The sequence below is a fragment of the Lepidochelys olivacea genome (genome assembly GCF_965140295.1).
Source record: "Lepidochelys olivacea isolate rLepOli2 genome assembly, chromosome: 15".
In the NCBI taxonomy this organism is placed as follows: Eukaryota; Metazoa; Chordata; order Testudines; family Cheloniidae; genus Lepidochelys; species Lepidochelys olivacea.
In genome coordinates this window covers 15,505,934-15,513,198 of record NC_140425.1, presented here as the reverse complement: position 1 = coordinate 15,513,198, position 7,265 = coordinate 15,505,934, and positions in this window count along the sequence as shown.

Below are 7,265 nucleotides of genomic sequence, written 5' to 3'. Positions count from 1 at the left end.
TTCACTAGCACAAGGGCTATACTTAATCAGTTTCCCCTATTCCTGAGGGTCTTTCATATTGCAACAAAGGAAAGATTTTACAAGAAACAGGAAATTGAACTGTAAAAATAAAAATCACAGGTGGGGGGGACTTAAGCAGGTAAAGTACCTGTATTTATTTTGGTTGACTAGATTTCAGGTTGATTATGGCCCTGATCCAAAGCCGATTGAAGTCAATGGGATCAGAATCTAGGTCTCTTTTCTTGAGAAAGAAAACAAGACTGGATGTTTAGGAAGCAACGAAGACCTTGTAAAATAGCTATTGATAAAGAGGTGGTAAAAGCTTGCTAAAAAAGCATCATTGTAAAAAGTTCAGCCAGACTGGATGACCCACATCAAGGGAATTAATTTAGTGTCCTTACCAAGGAAGTGAAATGATCATGGAAAGTCATGGAAAAATTGGATTAATTTACAGAAGATTGGGAAGAAAGCAAATGTTGTACCAGTCTTCAAACAAGAAAAGAGACGTGACCATTACTATCTAGTAAGTCTAACTTCTGTCTCTAGAGCCCTGACGGTGTCGCTAGAGTAGATATGGGGACAGAGTAGGCAACAAGGTTTGCTACAGGGATTGTTACCTGGGTTAGTGTTTCTGTGGTGTGGTGTGTGGTTGCTGGTGAGTATTTGCTTCAGGTTGGGGGGCTGCCTGTAAGCGAGGACTGGCCTGCCTCCCAAGGTCTGTGAAAGTGAGGGATCATTTTCCAGGATAGGTTGTAGGTCGGTGACAACGTGCTGGAGAGGTTTTAGCTGGGGGCTGTACGTGATGGCCAGTAGTGTTCTGTTATTTTCCTTGTTGGGCCTGTCCTGTAGTAGGCGATTTCTGGGTACCCGTCTCACTCTGTCAGTCTGTTTCCTCACTTCCCCAGGTGGGTATTGTAGTTTTAAGAATGCTTGAAAAGATCTTGTATTTAAGGATCTGCTTTCTTAGTACACAAGACTTCTGAGAATTACACCAGATGTTTTCTGAGAGGTGAAAGTTTGTTAGAGGATTGTTTTTATATAAATAGTTTGTAAATGGCTGTTTATTGAACCAAGTAAAATGGTTTATTGGCCCTAATGGTTTGTAAAATGGTTTATTGAATCAAGTAGAAACTTAGATTATAAAACTGGGTGGAAGTATTGTCTTCATCTTTCCAAACCATCTCAAACTGTATACAGTAGAATTTATGACTCAGAACTAGATGATCACATCGTCTTCCTTCAACAATTCATGAAAGAAGAAAAAAATCAAGTGGACCTATCAATATAATAAACTGCTATTTCAGTCAGCACTGGTTTATTGCCAGTATGGACAAAGCATCTCTCTTGGGTTTTTGTTTGTTTGGCCTCTTTTAATGTTTTTGAGACAAAGAGTCTGCTCCTGCAGGCCTTATTTATACAAGTAGCCATTCATGTGAGATTTCCCATTGATTTCAGTGGTAGTAACATATGAGTAAAGACTACTCATGAATATAGGCTACAGGATTAGACCCCAAGTATACAGCAGTATTGTCTCTTCTGATTTTTTGAGAGGTGAGAGAATCCACTTCAAGTTAAAAAATCAGAAGCCAGTTGTGAATTGAATTAAGGAGTTTGCACCAGTTTAAGTAAATACATTTAAACTAAACTGGTGCAACAGCTGTGTTTAGGCAGGGCTGTAAGCAAGCTCTTTCTTTCTTCCAGCAGTTGGGGAATGTTGCTTCTAATTTACTAGACACCTACTAACCAAAGGTTGATCCACCCTTTTATTTACATTTTATTGATTTCTTTTCTTCCCCACCCTGAAAAAATAAGGAAAGAACAGACAAAAAGGGCAGAACAGAAAGGTAAAGGAAGGGAAGGAAAAGGAGAACAACCTCTCCATTTCCATCTGCTCACTTTAAGCTCTTTTAGCTACCTCTATTATATTTAAAATTTAGTCTGGGCAATATTCCAAGCCCTGCCTGTTCTGGGGTATCTTACAGGGAGCACTAGAAAGCAACAAGTATACTCAGTAGCTACTAGCAAAAAAATACAGTGTGAACTCTGGGCCTTAGAAAGAAAATACTTACTGTTTGCAATACCAAAGAGTCAGAAGGAGACACCATAAACACCCACAGCCAAGGGATTAGAAGGACAAAGACTACGACTTAATCACTTACTACCCCTGAAAACTGAATAGAGGCTTTTTCCTCTACTCTACTGAGCACACAAGTATCCTCTCTTCTCCATCCCAGTGTGAAGATTTTGTTGAACTCTTGGATGATAGATCTTAAGACCTTGCCTCCCTCTCAACTCCCAGAGACCTGAATCAAGCCAGGTGATTGGGCAGAAAGCAGAGGTGGATAAAGCAAAACTTTCCAGCTTCAGGTCTGGTAAAAATGTAGGTGGTCTTAGGAGTGCATGTCACCACACACTAAATGTACAGTCCTGCCTTCCCTTAATTGTAGTAATAGTACATTTGTATTATGCCTTTCAACTCAAAGGATTTTAAAGAGTTACACACATACTCATTCCCATCCACCACTGAAATGCAGCCACCTCTGATATGACCTGCGATAAACCACAGCAATTCTCAGAATAGGAAAACCTTATCGTGCAGCAGCCCAAGTCATCCAAAAACCTGACTTGGACAAAGTTCGTTGTGTGCTCTGACTATTAGACAAGCTGCAGATCTACCCTTAAAAATGCTAGGTTCATTTATTTTCATTTGAAAATGAAAAGTGGCCTCCCACGTACATCCTTGTAAATAACACCAACCCAGCCCATTACTTTGACAAATTCTCTTGTGGCTCCAACATAAGCAGCCAATTGCATCATCTTGTTGGGGACACTGGGCATGGCCACTAGGTAACTCGAGGGGATGGAAGACCACGAGTGTCGATGAAGCCCCCTCACACTAGGCCCAAGTACCTTGGCCCCCCCCTCACCTGAAGGCACTCGCAGCAGTTATGTATACTAGGCCCAAGTGTCTTTGGCCCCCCGGCCTGGAGGCACTCGCAGCAGTTATGCTGAGGATCTGCAACAATATGTTGCAGAGTCAGACTGCCTGAAACTAAACAAGGCCAAACAGGGCAGATATGGAAGAACAATGCTGAATAAAGCAGCTTTATGTATGGTTTAACAGATGGTACAGAGAACAAGGGAACTAGCTGGTAACTGGATTGGCTGGCTATATGGATACTTAGGGCAGCTTGCTATTGGATAAGTATGCTGAAGAAAGGATGTATAAAAGCCTGTGTAACTTCCTGCTTGGTGTGCAGGATTTGAGATTCTATTCTCCCTGTACCTTGTTTGCAGCTGCAAATAAACTTTTCTGCTTCTCCACCCCGTTGTGATTATTGAGTGACGCATACCGGGTAACGAACCCCTGCTGTTGTTCGCCTCTGGCACTGGGTGCCAGCAACAATCTATTACACTTCAGGATGAATGGATACAGCTAATTAGGTATGGGCATACAAACTATACGAGAACTGTATTCGCTTATCAGACAACAACATTTGTGATAAAGGCTATCTTTGAAGTAGTCCCTCCAACATCTTTTTCTTCCTAGTCTGAGAACACAAAGGAACACTTTAGGAGAGGAATTGAGGAATAACATATCCAACTAAAATTGCTGGGGTCATTTAGGTAGGTACTATGCAGTTACTCTGAAGTTACAACCTGGAGGATTGGTTCAGTTCCAGTTCAGAGAGCAAAGTGCCTCTTACTGAACCGTCAGTACTACTTTCCACAGCATCTAAGTGTTCCTTAGACCTCCAAAGAGTCTCCCGAATTATGCTTAACTTGTGACAGGTGAAAAGATCACAACTCACATAGCCAGGTATATACAGAGCTATTGGTAGAGAGATTCTGGTATACATTTACTTGAAATTTCTATTATTCTGAAGACTGGGAATGCCCCATGAGACTGACTACCCTGATACGGAATGGCTCCTGGAACACTTCAGGCAATCCACTGCCACCTGGGGCATAGGCCCACCCCCCCACTGAGCAGGTCACTTACCTGAAATGTAACCCAATTGTGAGAGTCTCTCCAGCTATCTGATCCAGCCTCATGGCATCTTGCAGCATCCCTGAAGATAAGGCAGTGTGCTCAGGACTGGGCCCTGTAATGCTGTCTCTCAGGGGATCTGGCTCCTCAGAGAGGACAGGAGAGGGCGATCTTCTCACTGTCCCCTCAGCCACCCAACTAGGCCCCAACGCCTCAGGTGTGACTAGGTAAGGGATCTTCTCACAATTAATAGCAGAGAAGAGACTGAGGGGATATTGAGATGTGGGGGGCCCTGCTCACCAGTGGTGACTTGGAGGGCACCCTTGTGGGGGGCAGCACTTCTCTGCTCTGGGAGAGGTCACTAGCTGCTCCAGATGAGATGGAAAGTCATTGATTTTTCTCATGCTACCTTTCCCCCCACACCATTTCCCTCTCCTCAGTCCCAGCAGCCTGGAAGTGCATGGGGGGTGGGGGCGGTTGTCTAGCTCAGTTCTAGACAGCCCATGGTGGAAGGAGGAGAGCAGGGTCTCTTTCCACAAGCAGGTCCTTCATCCCAGGAGTGGGAGGAGGAATTAATGACCACCCCTCAGGTGACAGTTCGACATTTCACTGGTGCTTCCTTAATCCCACCTTTTCCTTTGCCACAGGCCAGGCGGCCTGGAGGGATGTCTCTCTCTGGCTCAGTTAAAAATGGCACAACAGGAGAGTCACTCTCTTGCCAGGTGGACCATGGTGGGGGTTTTTCCTCCCAAAGCGGAGCCTCAGTCCAGGAAGGAGATCACTAATTGCCTCCCCTCAGGAAGCAGCTTGACTGTTCACCAGTGCTGCATTCTGTCCCCTCCCCATCCCAGTCCTCTTTCCCTTGCCTCAGCCTAGGGTCCCCAATGTAGGCCTTGCTGGAGCCCTAGGGATAGCTAAAAGTATGAACCAAAGTAGGCCTTGGCAGAATACTAACACACTAGGTATCAGCTACCCCAGTAAGCACATTCCTGACCTGAATGGATGGTACACTGCACCCTGAACTCTCAAGTAACCACATCAACAAATTCCTAGAGAGTACAGGAACACACAGATCCCTAGTAAAATAAGAAAGAAATGACAGGATAATAGATGAGGATTGAACTAGCAGATACAAGGAGGGTAGCTAACATATGGAATGGAATACATAACTTGTTTGTATCAATATATGAAAGGAGAGTGGACGGAGGGGCATCTTTGTATTGGCCTAGGGGATGATATCATGTTGAGTGAGCTAATACCTTGTTGCAGGCATACATGTGTTAATACCCTGTAACCACTGAGCCGGGCACTAGGACTGTGCCTTGTCGAAAACAAACCTGGCTGAGCCTTCGCCACCAAACCGAGCCTGTGGTCTTTCGTTATGAGCAACGTCACAGGCTGCTGAATCCACAAGCTACACTCTCTGCTAGTGCAGAACACACAGGAGCTCCAAGAACAGCAGCCCTAACACCACCCCCTTTCAGACAGTCTCCTCCCAGCTTTCTGCAGACCATGCCAATTTCCTGATCTCCAACACAAAGACTCCCAGCAGGCACCAAGCACCACTGGTCTTGTAGGAGGAACCTTTTGGGTGCCAGCAGTCAGGAAACTGTGGGATAAGGAGAAACTAGAGCTGTATGCTTCCCCCCCCCTCCCCCCCACACAGCTGGCTTTTCCAGGCCCTATGCCCTGACTGAAGGCAATGGGGGGCCCTTTGTGCCCAGAGGGGTTACAGGGGCCTAGATCCACCATTACTCTTATTATTTCTCCTCAGAAAATAATTAATTCAATTTTTCTCCTATTGGGACCCCAAAACCTGCCTTGTATCCTAACCACACACACTTCACCTCAAATGCCCTCCTGCCCACATACCCTATCCCCCTCAATAACCTTACTGGTGAACATTCAAGTGGACAGCAACCCTTGTTAGGGACAAAAGTCACACTGGCCCAATTTTTCCACCCATACAGTGCTGTGTAGTACCTTACACTATGAGTATTCACATTGATTTCTCATCCTGTTGACTACAGTGGGACCACTTGTAGCATACAGCATGAAGAACAAGAACTCAGAGACTAGTCCTTTTCTTTAAGCTTCGCAAATGTAGTACTGGTGAAAGAGGAAGTTATAAAACCTGATTTAAAATCCATTGATGTTAATAGGAGTCTTTCCACTGACTTTAGGCCAGGCCCACATAACATAAGGAGCATTTGCTATTTTCTCGTATTCTATTCCATGTAAAGTGCTCCCAGAACACACAGTTATGGAAAGTTTCTACATTTGTTGTTATACTTAACATTGCAAAACAGTTCTCATTATAACCCCCTATTCTTATATACTTGTAACTTTCTGAAACATTCACTTTTTAAATATTTTTCATGATTGGCCTGTATCCAAAAATGAATTATTGTTTAAACATTAAACAAAATCTGTTTTTGTTTGTTATGAGTGAAAAATACACATTTTCCCCACTGTAATATATTTACAGTTCCTACTTGCATTAACATTAAGGCCAGCAGGTGGCTTAGCCAGCCTCCTTCCTCTCTACTAACCCCAACAGGTGAGCCTGAGTGGGTGGTGGGGCAGGAACTGCTGACTATCAGGAGATCCTAATTAATTATTATGCATTTGTGGGGCTTTTTATAGGAGAGCGAGCAGTATAACAGGTATACTGTGAAACAGCACAGGGAGTAGTAGTTTCAGTGAGGATTTTAACAAAGGCTAGAAAAAGGCTCTCTTGTAATCAAAAGATGCCTAAATTCATTATTAACACAAATGTGAGCAAGAATAAAGTGCCAAATTGCTTGATAGAAGAGCTCACCCATCAACTACCAAAAGCATTGGGTAAACCTGCACAGGTAAGCAGAAAAGGTTCAAATAATTACTGTATTTATAATCTAGGCACAATATAGTATATGCTAAGGTCTTAATCCAGAAAAGAACACCTGGAAATACATCTATTGTTACTTCACTGAATTCCTGAAAAATTTAACTGTATTTAGAACCTTCTATTTGCGTGTGCAAACACACACACACCCCTAAAATAATTCCAGGCCTGAACAGCCTGTGTATAACATTTAAGATGACTCATAAGAAAAGAGAATAATTCACTTGATGTGGAAACCATAACAACTTCCTGACTTTGTGTTCAAGTTCCCTTTTAATGTGGTTTTTCTACAACCAATATACATACTGCATATGAAGTCCTGAGATCTGGTTTGTAGTCCCAATTCTGCCATGAACTTTCCTGATCTTTTGGCATTAAATGCTCAAC